Consider the following 12618-nt stretch of genomic DNA (forward strand, 5'->3'; position numbering starts at 1 on the left):
AAACTAGGCTCCAGGGTGAGATTCCCATACCTACACCCTCCTAACCAGATTGCAGCCCCCAGACCTCTCCTATTGAGGTGTTCTGGGACTTTTAAATTTCAAGTTGATATCAGCTAAGAGAGGTTTGAAAGCACTTACATCTTTTTCTTTACCCTTACCTTAGAATTCAAAGACAAAAAAAATCATTGTAAATATCATCTGAAGGACAGATATAAACTAGTTGCCTCCCAGACCCAGACAACTGGTTTGATTTCTTCTCCAGGAGGTGGTTGCTGCTAACCTCTTCAAGTTTCCTGAGTCAAAGAAACAAAATTTAGAAACTGTAAGTGTTGACTAAGACAAATGTGGCAGTTTTGATCAGTTAAGTATGAATAAGTCAGAAAGTCAAGGTTTAAATTCCCTTTGAAATACATATACACCTAGAGGTTAAGGAGAGAAAGCCTTTGGCAGAATATATCCATGAAGTTGCCAGCCATATAATGCTTGAAAAATAGCCAGGAAGAGTTTGCAAGAACCAAAAGCAGCCAGATTTGCTCATCTCCATATTAAAGGATCATTAAGGTCTTTATCTATTGACTTAAACTACTGAGGAAAAGGGAATTTTAGGATTGAGACTCATGTGTCTTTGAAAAATATCACCTCCTACTGCCTAATTATTTCTGAGATCTCTGTGCAGTATTGCATATCTAATGCCTGATATTCAATAGTACATAAGTGTGGAGTTTGCAAGTAAGTAAAGGATGTTATAAAGAGGGTAGGGACCAGTTCATCTCAGTAGGTTGGGCAAGCATAAGGACGAGTAATGACCTCTGACTGCACTAGGGAAAAAGGAACTGAAATGTTAGAAAAGATGGCATTATGTGATAAGCAAGGCCACAGCTGCATCGTCAGGATATAAAGTGACTTTCCCAAGAGCCCCAGGTAGAAAGTATATAGCAGACAGACTCCTGAAGTTCTAAGAAAAAAAAAAAAGTCTTCAAATAATAGTGACAATTATTTTATATTTGTTGTTATCGCTAATACATATTAGATACCTAGCGTGCACTTGAAACTGGGTTATGTCCTGTGCTGCTGCACCCAGTGCCTACGCTATTTTTAAACCTAACAACCCTTCAGCACAAGTATTTAGTTGGTATAACTTCTTTTATAAAATTCCCAATCAGAATTTAGAGGCCACGTTGTCATCCATCTGAATCTTAGGTTAATATGGAAAGGGATCTCCAGTCGGAATGACTTATACTTAAAGGTTCTTGCAGATTTCCAACCACTCAAACACACTATCTTGCCCAGTGTGACCCAAAGTGATTATTTGAAGCGTATCATAGAATTGATCCGACAACTGTGAGGTATAGGTGGCCCAGTCTGTGCTCTCTTTGCAATCCCAAGGACTATATCTGGCCAGGCTCCTCTGTCCATGGAGTTTTCCAGGCAAGAATACTGTAGTGGGTTGCCATTCCCAACCAGGTGATCATCCCAACCCAGTGATTGAACCCACATCTCCTGCATTGCAGGCAGATTTTTTACCAACTCAGCCACTAGGGAAGCCTCTCAAATTTGCCAAGAAGATGCAAATATTATTTTTTAGAATTAATGGACCAACTAATAACCAACTGGCCAATTCTATACTGATTATGATATGTGAAATAGTATTTATTGAGAGTTTAAGGATTTTCCTGGTGGTTCAGACAGTAAAGAATCTGCCTGCAATGCAGGAGACCCAGATTTGATCCCTGGGTCAGGAAGATCCCCTAGGAAAGGGAATGGCTACCCACTCCAATATTCTTGCCTGGAGAATTCCATGGACAGAGGAGCCTGGTAGGTCCATGGGGTCGCAAAGAGTCAAACATGACTGAACAACAAACACTTTGTATAACAGATCTAATAGTTTTATATATAGTAATGCATTTAATCTTTACAATAACCTTACAATATAGTTTTATTGAGGAGTGGCTAATATTTGAGATAGCATTAGAACTGACAGATCGCTGTAACGAGCATCCCCTAAATCTTAGTGGCTTTGTACAGAAGGTTTATTTTGTGCTTACATCACAGGCCACTGAATGGTTGGCAGACGGCCGTGATTTGAGGAGGCAGCAACAGCCATGGGGTCCTCGCGATCGTCTGCTGGATCTTTTGTAATTGGTCAGCAGACAGCGAGAGGGCAGAAAGAACATGGAAAATCTTGTGGGAGGTTTTCAGATCTTCCCAGTAGTGGCATAACTACTTGTGGCCACATTCTAATGTTTAGAACTAGTCACTGCATTTCCCACACAGATGCAAGGGGAAAATGGGAAATGTGATTTTCCTTGGTTCCCAGCAAGGAAAAGAAAAAGTGTGTGTAGTAGACATTGCAACAGTGTTTCTGCCCCTCATAGGCGCTACCATAATCCCTGCTTTATAGCCGAGGGAATGAAGGCTCAAAGGTTTAACACACAATACCACAGAGTGAGTCAGTAGGATAGGGGTTCAAAAACAAGTAGTTTTATTCCTAAGTCCATGCTTGTAACCACACCTCTACTGCCCCTCAGTTATCACAGGTTGAGAAACATTGTTCTCAAGACATCACTATTTTGTTTGATTAGTTTCACCCAGGGCTAGCCCCAGATTATTATTTAAATATTTTTATGATTGGATAAGTGTGCCATTTACAGAGTCCCATTCACAGGTCATATTATAAGCCAGTTATTTAAACAAAACAAGACTCTAAACTCTGTAGGAAAACTGAATAGCAGCCTTGCACCCTACCACCCATGTTCTTCTCCAGTCTTAGACCCACCCACCCACTTACTCCCTACTCGCCACCACAACCAAAAGAGAAAAAAGGAGAAAAAAAAAATGTCCTGATAAAGCATCCACAGTATTCGAGAAGGTCAAAGGGAGTTTAGTGAGTTAATATCTGCCCGCTCCTGAAATTATCCAGACATTTGGCTCTCGTCCTATAATGGATGGTTAAAAATATCAGACCGTGAGCTCTGAAAGAGTTTGGTCCAACCTCCAGGCTGTGCTTCAGAGCAGGCTGCTACATGACTTTCCTTACCCACCACTGCTGTTTCTCATGCAGTCACACCTGAAACAGTATCGCTGGGGCCCCCTGCGGCGCCTCTCCCTGAAGTCTTGGAGACAACTTCAGCTGGCCTGGGCAGCCCCTTGGAGAGCTTCAGAAACATGTCATACATGCGCATGTCAGCACGCCACCTGTTCTGGCAGGAAACCAATTTTCTATTTCTTCCTCCTTTGGCAAGTGTGCCTGTCTCTGGCATCTGTGCCCACTTACCCAGCTTCACACACTGAGACAAAGAAGTCATTTCTTTCCTCAAGCCATCTTTCCTGCTTCTTAAAGTTCTTGAGTTCTCTCTCCACAGTCCTATGGGCTCTGTCGTCCTCCTCTGCTCTATGTATTTTAAACTACTCTTGTTTTCTTGTGTAATATTCTTGCTCCATTTTTCTCCTCTAGTTCTCTTGTTTTCATTTGGAGTCTTCATCTGTTTTCACTACCTTTGATTACAAAAGAACCCTTCTTAAGTTATCTAAGAACAATTATAGATCTTAATGGTTTTCATTACTATTCTGGAACATTTTGTCATTCATTTTTAGACAGGTTTGATGCTGGCTTGCTCTTTTTTCCTTCCCATAGTATACAGTAAGATATAGCCGGTCTGAATGACAATATTGAAATGTGGCCTCACACTACTGAGCTACACTTTAAGAAACACTGCTTTCTGAATTTTTAAAAGAACATTAAACTTTCTGTTTTATTTCCAAATTCCTGCCACCTCTGTTGTTTGAAACATGATTTCTTTGGAGTGTGAAAAGAAATAGGTTCCAAGGAGGTTGCCTCACTGTCGTGTAGGCAGGTCAGATGGATTTTCTTCTTCCTACAGAATCATCCTGTGATCTTGAGAAAGTGGAGCTGCAGGACAAACGTGTATTTAAAGAAAGATATTATGGGACCGGAAGCTTAGAGAATTTAACTTTACTTCTGTGACTCAGATGGCCTCCCATTTTAAGAAAGTCATCTGAACGCTGTGTACTTTGGTTTTGCCTTTTTATAAAAAGGAAGCCAATAAAAATATAGCACCCAAAATATAGGCCCTTAACAAACTTCCAATAAATGGCTCATTAAAATCATCTTCAAAATGATGTGGGTGAGAAATTAATGAACTCACCAGCAAGTCTGTTTCCCAGGAGTTGGAATTCTGTGGACGTCCTATGCCTTCCTCTTCCTATCTCCTCCTGCCAAATTGTGAGCCATCTTCTCTTCCAATGAGCAGTATTTGGATTTGCCTGATGTGTTTCAGGGGGGCATGAAAACTTGAGTGAAAAATATAGAAATCAGGGTGTGATGAGATTTATGGAGTGTGCTCTTGGACATGATGTGGATTTCCATGTCCTCACCTCTCTGTTCTCTCTCTGACACAAGTCAGTCACCCTGCAAGCTGTCAAGGCAGAGCCCATGGGCTCCAATACTGGCTCCACTGCTCTTTAGCTATGTGATTTTCAGTGCTATCAGTAAGTTCTATAAGCTTTAGTGTCTTCAGTGTCCTTTAGTGTCCTTGGGAGCTGTGAGGATGAAAGGAAGGAAGGAACAGCAACACTTAACACTGTGCCTGGCATATAGCTGATGGGCCACAGTGAGTTCTCCTGTAAGCTCAGTAGAGCTTTAAATATTAAACCAGTCTTTCTTCCTCTTCCCTTCAAACATTAATCCCTGGCAACTCCTGTTTCTGTAAATTCCTTGGACCTTTACAGTTGATTGCCACAGGAAAAGAGAAGGTGGGCACATACTCAAACGCCTCAGAAGTTAGCATTTAGCTCTGAGTTGAAAAGCTGACGTTCTGAGTCTACAGTGTGACGATACCTTCAAAGCCAAGCCTTTGAAAAAGAAAAGACCCTTCTAATTGTAAAGCTTGCTTTTACTTAACAAGAGGCAAGCCTGCTAGATTTGGATTCCAGAGCTTTACTTATGAGCCCTAGAAAAAGAAAGAAGGAAGATGTGATGTAAGAAAAAATTTCACCTGACTGAAAGGGAAATTAAGAAATCCCTTAAGGTTCCAGAGAGAGGAGTTCAAGAAGGAAGAGAGAGAAAGAGAGGCAAGGTAGCAGAATTGAAGAATGTGACTTCACCTTCAGGATGAAAATTCCGGGTGGAAGAAGGTTTGAGAAACCCTCAGAGTAGGTTGAGGTAGCCCAAACATCTCAAGATATCAAGATAAGTAGAGGGAATACAAAAGCCCATCAGGGAAACTCCCCGTTCTCAGTCTAGCGCTGGGCCACCCGAGTGGGAATTTAGAAAGGCCCAAACTATTCTGCATGGCCAGGATAGAGCTCCAGAATCCTCATGCATTTCAGTAAAGGAATCAAGAGGTGCTGGACACCACTGAAGTAGAGAAGGACAAAGCAAAGTCCAAGAGGTGAGGTGGGGAGGTTATTTCATGATGCTGAGTCCTCAGGTCAGAAGACTATGGCCGAAGCCACAGACTCTACCTCAAGGGCTAGGTACACATGAGACAAGCTATACCACACTAGAGATGAACACAGGCAGCAGAAATCAGGTCCAAATGGCCGCCTGGCATCCGAGACCTGGAGCATTCAAGGAACAGCAGAGACCGTGACCTGGAAGTGATAACATGAACTTTGCCTACCTGTGGAAACAAAGCACTCCCGACAAAGATAAGATCTGAGACTCTCTATTTACTTTTGCAAATTTCAATATAATTTATAAGTTTCTGACCCTTTAACCTCATATTGAAGCTGGCTTTTCAATTTGCTCATGTGTCAGGAGAGAGGTATTTGGCACAGGATGTCTAACTATATCTCAGACCTGTGGTGAAAAAGAGAAGACCCTTTTGAAAAATAAAATTTGAAGCTCTGCAGAATAAAGATGGTAGTTTGCCACAATTATGTATTATTTTTCATTTGACAGTGGGTCACCTAAGGGCTTCCATCAAAACACACACACCTGTAGACATGCCACGCCAGCCACTTAGCCATATGAGAAGTCCTAAACAAAGTTTATGAGTCCTAATCAGATGTACCTCGCTACTTACTGCCTGAAGCATTCCCTGTTTGGGGCTGAAGTAATCCAACTAAAAATATACCTACCAATCAACACCTCCCTGTTGTTCCTAGCTGTGTGGAGGCTTAAGGCAGAAAAAGTCTCCAAATAGACTTCAAAGAGCCCACAGCTCTTCAGGACACTAATTCACACCAGTATTGTGGAAAGCAGAATAGATATGTAGCATAGTTACCAATAATGTCAACAAACTCAAGGTGTTAGCGTGTGAAATGAGGTTGTTATGTTGATGACAGTGATTATATCAACTGTTTTTCCTTACAATCATAGGGTACTTTTAGATCATGGACACTAAAATTACCAACCAGTCATTTAGAGCTCAAATTTACAGCAGCCATTCAAAATAAATTGGTTTATTTCAATTCAGTGGCATTAGGCAATAGAAAGAATGTGAAGTTCTCAAACTGGTTTGTACCAACTCAAGCTTGATGAAGTTCTGGACAAATGGTTCTTTCAGACGTTGCTCAACTAGGACATCATTTCTGCTGCTGTCAGAATGGAAATCCCAAAAGCACATATTTTAGAGTCCACAGAGAGTCTGCATAATGTATTTCAATAAATCTTAAAGCTCCCCTATTGGAAACTTCTTTATTTTGTAACCCAAGTCTTCCAGCATCATGAGGAGTCACTGTGTCCTTGAGTGGCATCAGTCTTACACCAAGTCTCCATCTTGGATACAGCAGACCTGTCTCTTCCTCAAGTATTTCTAAACATTCCTGGATGACTTGCATTCCTGGTGGTTGCTTATTGTCTTAGTTAGGAATTGGGAATGTCTGCCTATAGCCAGAACTTAACTGCTGCGGTCTAACCAAACAGAAGGAGGGGTGTTTTCTCACACTTCAGGTCTGGCATTGAGCAGTCCAGCGGTTCTGTGAGGTCTTCAGTGTTCCAAGCCCTGTCAATATTTCTTTCCTGTCTATCTTTAACATAAGGCTTTTGCCTCATTCTTGTTGCTTCATGGTCATGAGATGGCTGCCCCTTTTCCAAGTTCAGGTCTTTGCTCTAAGCCGAAAGAAGAAATGACAAAGAATCAAGGGTAACACTTGAAGCAGGAAAGCAAAAGATTCCCCGAGATACCCCGTAGACTGGTAATTACGTCTCAGTGGCCTGACACGAATACCAGTGCTTTCCCTGCATTCCCACCTGAAGAAACAAAATATGAATGTGGTTGGTAAGGAAAAAGGGGAGCGTGGCAGCTGAGTCCCCCAGCAGGGTCTGCCAGCCCTCCCACCCGTCACCCTGAGCCCCTTCTCCTGGCTGCTCCTCACAGGCCAGGTCTGGCCATCTCCTCACTGTAGGGCAGAACTCTAACCAGATATGAGCACCTTGGTGGTGGCCTTGTGTCCTCATGGGGGCGTGGCCTGCTGGGCCTTACTTCCTGCTCCTCCAGCCTGACATCATACTGCTGAGACCACTTTAGTTCCTTATTCATTCAATTAACAAACACTCTTAAACAACTTCTGTGTGTCATAGACTGTTCTAGATATGGGACACACCAAGATGTCAAGGCCCCACCCTTCTCAGATCTTATGTTGTAATGGGAGAAACTGGGTTTCCACCCCCAATTGTCCCCTTAGCTGAGCACCTCCACGCAGGACACAACTGTACCACTGTTTATTCCCCTGATGACTCTGGTCATTCCTGGGGGATAAAGGCCTCTCTCTCTCTCTCTGTCTACCAGAAGAAGAAGTCAGGGGGGAAAAAGCACACAACAAACATTGTTTTTTCCCCAAATGAACCCACCTACCTGTTTCAAGTCTCTTACGTTGTTCAACAGGATATTTACCATCTCGGTCTGAAGCACCTGCCTCTAGGTCACTCTGTTTGTTCAGAGATTTCTCAGAAAGTACATTTTCACTTTTTTCCCTGCATGAGAGACTGCTTTAAACACCAGTTCCAGTTTGCACCTTTACAGCCACCAGGGGTTTCAGGAAATGTGGGATACTATTGAACTTATACCTCATGGAGATTCCTCACAGAGTGGTTCCTGCCCATTGACAGTTCATGGCTTTATTTTCTGGGGCACATTTCCACCAACGTTTTGTGTGTTCTGACACTCTTTCATAAAATTCAAATTCAGAGTTTCCTTAAGTCTAGTTGCTGTGTTGCTTTGAACCTGTTCTTTAAGGGGATGGTGAAACCTAAGTCCTGACTTTCCCTGCTGACTCAGTATCCCATGTATAAAGAAAGATAACAGTGTCAGAGTGGTCACATGCAAAGGTGTTTACAGAGAAAATGGGTCCTTGAGAAGGTTTGACAGTTTTGTGTGTAGGCAATCAAGGGTAATGTGGTTGAATTTATAAATTTCTCAACTTCCTAACATATACTCCTAACCAAACTGCCTCATCTCCAGCTCCCATGCTGTTTCGTGTTCTCTGTCCCAACTAAGCATGGGATTTCCTTCTCTCACTTTAAAACCTTCCCTCAAGTGCTTTTCCCCGCTCTCTGCCAAGCACATCCTTCAAACCATCACTCAGGATATTCCTCCTTCTTAAACTTGGCACATACGTTCCACCCTTCTGTCCTCATCCTGCTCCATCTGACTCTCCCTTGACTCTAGCATGTAGCCATGTCCAACTATCCATCACCTGATTCATCATGAAAGGATACAACTCACAAAGGGGGCGTCAGGGTCTTCTACATCCTTGGGAACTCCTCATTATATATTGTGTAACTCCTTGCCCAGAATAGATTATCTGTAAATAAGGCCACTACAAGTTTAAATTGCAAATTTTCTCTTCAGCGGGCTAGATGTTCTAAGCAATTTACATTGGAGACTGCAGAGCAGTGGGTGTGTAACTGGTTCCAACCCTGTCTGGGTGGTGACGCAATCGTGGGGAGGCCATCTGTGTTTTCTCCATCTGCTGAGTCTTCTCTGCGCCTAAACAAGTACAAGAAACCAACACGAGCCTTGCCTCTCTGAGCAGGCTTCTCTGCCCAGACCACTCCTCTTTGGGAGTCTGCTGACTGAGGCTTCAGAGCTGTAGGTGGATAGATGGACCACAGTTCCATGCACGTGCCAATAAAGATTTGCAGAGCTTTTGATCCTTAGTTCCCTTATCAATAAAATGGAATGATTATGTATTCCTTATAAGTTTAACATGAGAATTATGTGAGAACATGTGCAGTGGAACCCTTTGTAAATTGCAGATGCTCAGCACCCATTAATTCTCCGCCCCCACCCGTCACATTCTCCTGCCTGGATATTCATTATTCATTGGCATGAAGTCTCATTTCCCCTTCATTACTGTAAACCCCTCCAGGACAAAAGTCACATCCTATTTGTTTTTACATAGGGAAGAGTAGGGCTTCCTAGGTGGCACAGCTGGTAAAAAATCTGCCTGCCAATAAAGGAGACCCAAGAGGTGCGGGTTCGATCCCTGGGTAGGAAGATCTCCTGGAGGAGGAAATGGCAACCCACTCCAGTATTCTTGCCTAGAAAATTCCATAGGCAGAGGAGCCTGGTGAGCTGCAGTCCATGGGGTTGCAAACAGTCAGACATGACTGAGCACACAAAAAGTGTGATTGAAGGAACACAAAGCCATCTTGGACACGGACCTGCCATTTGTCATCTGTGTGACACTGGGCTCGTTCATTTGTCGGTAAAACAGGGGGTTTGGTGTAGACAATTGTTAAGATCTGTGGGTCTGATCTAAATCTCCTAAAGAACCTAGTAAATGGGCATTTTGAAAGTGTGATTATTTTTCCCCTAAAACTTTCTACTAAATAAACAGGAGAACGTCCAGTATCTTTATGGCACTGTGGTCATACTGGGTGTTCCTTCCTAATGGGCTCATTCAAGCCCAACAGACTAGAGAGCTTGATTGTACTGCAGCTTCTCAGGCCCACAGAGAGAAGTCATCCCTTAGAACCAAAGCCCCACCCCAGGGCAAATTCTAAGAACCAGGAAAGCACATCACAAGAATATACACATTCTCTGACATCCCATCCCTTCAGGTGCCCAGCAGTTGGGGCAGTTGGGATGCTGTTGGGAATGACAGATTGAGAGAGAGAGAGAGGAGTCTAAATTCAGGCTCTGTGCTATTTCCCTTCCATTTTGTTCCCAGAGCTAATGCTGGAAGCTAAGGTACACAACTGGTTAGCAAATATTTGATACCTTCCCCACCCACTGATAATGTAATGAAAGTCAGTATTGATGCTGAAAATTGCTCTGAGATTATCAGGTAAAAAATGCTATATGGGTCAGATTCAAAAATTACCAATTCTATGACTACATCTTTATATAAGGAGAAATGTTTCTCCCTGTGTCATGTCATTTATTTAAAATTATACACAACCTGACAAGTTTGCTATATGGCCAATCAATTTTGATGATACTTTTGAGCCTATATTAAACAAAGCTGGGATGACGATCCCTGTTCTTTGCTTGTTCCTGGTACCGTCACAAGAATATCTACCACATTTACTTCTAATGAGCTTGTCTGGATCTTCCTTTAAGAATACTAAGACCCTGGATCACCTCAATGCAATGTCATTTCTGTCTCTAAAACCAGGAACCTCAAACAATGCAAGTTTCTATAATTAATTGAAATTGGCCAAAGGTCAAACTAGTGGGAGGAAGGGATTGGAAATTAGTCACCAAAGGGAAATGAATTGTCCAGCTCAAAAGACAACTTAGCTTATTTGTGTCCCTAACCTCCATTTCATCAGAGTCTTCATTTAGAAATCTGGACTGGAAGGCAGTAAGGTAAAGAGGTATAACTCATTCTAAGATATGAGCTCCTGGCGATTTTCACAAATTCTTGAGTTTAAGAATTTGCTGAAGGACTTGGAAACATATGCTATGAAGTCTGCCAACTCAAATGCACCTAGGCGTCACTAATATATCCTGCTCCATCAGTTTGGAATATGAAATAACCTCACACTTCTTTGAAAGTTCAGTTTATAATAACTTTAATCCCCTGTTCTCACCGAGAAGTCTATACTTTCTTTCCTGGCCATTACTCATGAGGAGACTAAGAACCCAAGTCCACAAAGGACAAGCACTCATGGAAGAAGATGACAGGTCTCTTCTCCAGCTTTGTCTCTACTGACAACCATCTGGGGTTGGGGAGGTTGGCAGGGCAGAGTGTTTCTCCCTGGAGTGCCATGTTCCACTCAGCTATGAGGCTCCTTGCCACAGCATATGGAGTCCTGGCAAGGCGAGTCTTTGTGATCAATTTCCTCTCTCACATCCTCAGTTATTTTCCACTGGGCATGGACATTGTATGAAGACAACTGAATCAGGAAAGGATGGTATCAGTGCCAAACTAGCTCCCCTCTTGGACAGTCTTAACCCTGTTCTTGAACTGAAGGCACTCAAATGTACCTGATGGTGAGTTTCCCTTTGAGCTCAATGACTTTTCTTGCTAAGTTAGTTCAATGCAAAACATTTCTCTATTTCAGAGATATTCTTTAGATGTTTTTAAAGAAGGTTTTAAACTTGGAGTATCTAAAATAAGAACTTTGAGTCTTGTGTCTCTTCAACCACTGAAGAATCCCTGAATCCCATTATGAATATTGGTTCTTACAGGAGTGCCCTGTATAATGCCAATGCCAATAGCAGCCAAGCACTAAGACTTTGTCAAGTCAGGGAATACCCTGTTACAACCCTTTCATGAGAATGTTGGGTGAGCACTAGCCTTACTTCAATTGAACCCTTCATACAGGTTAGTGCAGAGCAAAATTGTCTACATCAAAGGGACTTGATAGCTAGATAGTTAGTATCTAGCTAGATAACTTGATAATTAGAATCAGAAACAGGGAATTTTAAATGGCCTTTTTCAAATACTAATAATAAAATAATAATTTTAAGTCCTACATATTGGGTGACAAACTAATAGTTTGTGAGAACTGACTGTGTGCTGAGTACATTCATACCTATCATCTTTATTGATAGTCAAGAGGAAAAACTAGGTAAGGAAGAGCCCTGAGCCCCCAAATACTGTGCAGCTACTGTGCTAGTCCAGACATACTTTGTCTCATTATTAGAAAGCTAAGACTGGTAGAAGTTAAGGAGCCTGCGCATGGTCATGGAGCCAATACGTGGCAGATCTGGGATTCCGAATCAAGATTTCATGAGTCCAGCATCTGTGTCTTAAGCACTGTGTCCCAAGGCCTCCCTGGGTTAGCAATGAGGGAAGTGCTATCTCACCAACTAGGTGGAAATGCAGAAATCACAAGGCACGGAGTCCACCTGAAGCTCTGTCTCCTCTCCTCGTACCTCTGTTCCACGCCAGGTGTGCTTTGGTGATTAATGCTTTTGAAGCTCTGGGTGTGTCCAGATGATCTGATATCTACAGCACACAAATGGGAAATTTCAAGATGGTGTTCTTTAACAGGCTTGCCACCAAATGCTGTCAGAAAACTAAAATTGTCCAGGCTATTTTGAGATCAAACTCAAAGTTTTATCCAGCTTCTCTCCAAAGTAAATTGACATTCATGAATCCCAGAGCTGTTCTCTGCCTCATATTTTAGCTGGGAGCCCTATAGCTAGAGTTCTGTTCAAATTCACGTCCTTGTGTTGACCTTAATCCTTCTGAAAA

This window comes from Bos javanicus, chromosome 20, assembly GCF_032452875.1.
Source record: "Bos javanicus breed banteng chromosome 20, ARS-OSU_banteng_1.0, whole genome shotgun sequence".
In the NCBI taxonomy this organism is placed as follows: Eukaryota; Metazoa; Chordata; class Mammalia; order Artiodactyla; family Bovidae; genus Bos; species Bos javanicus.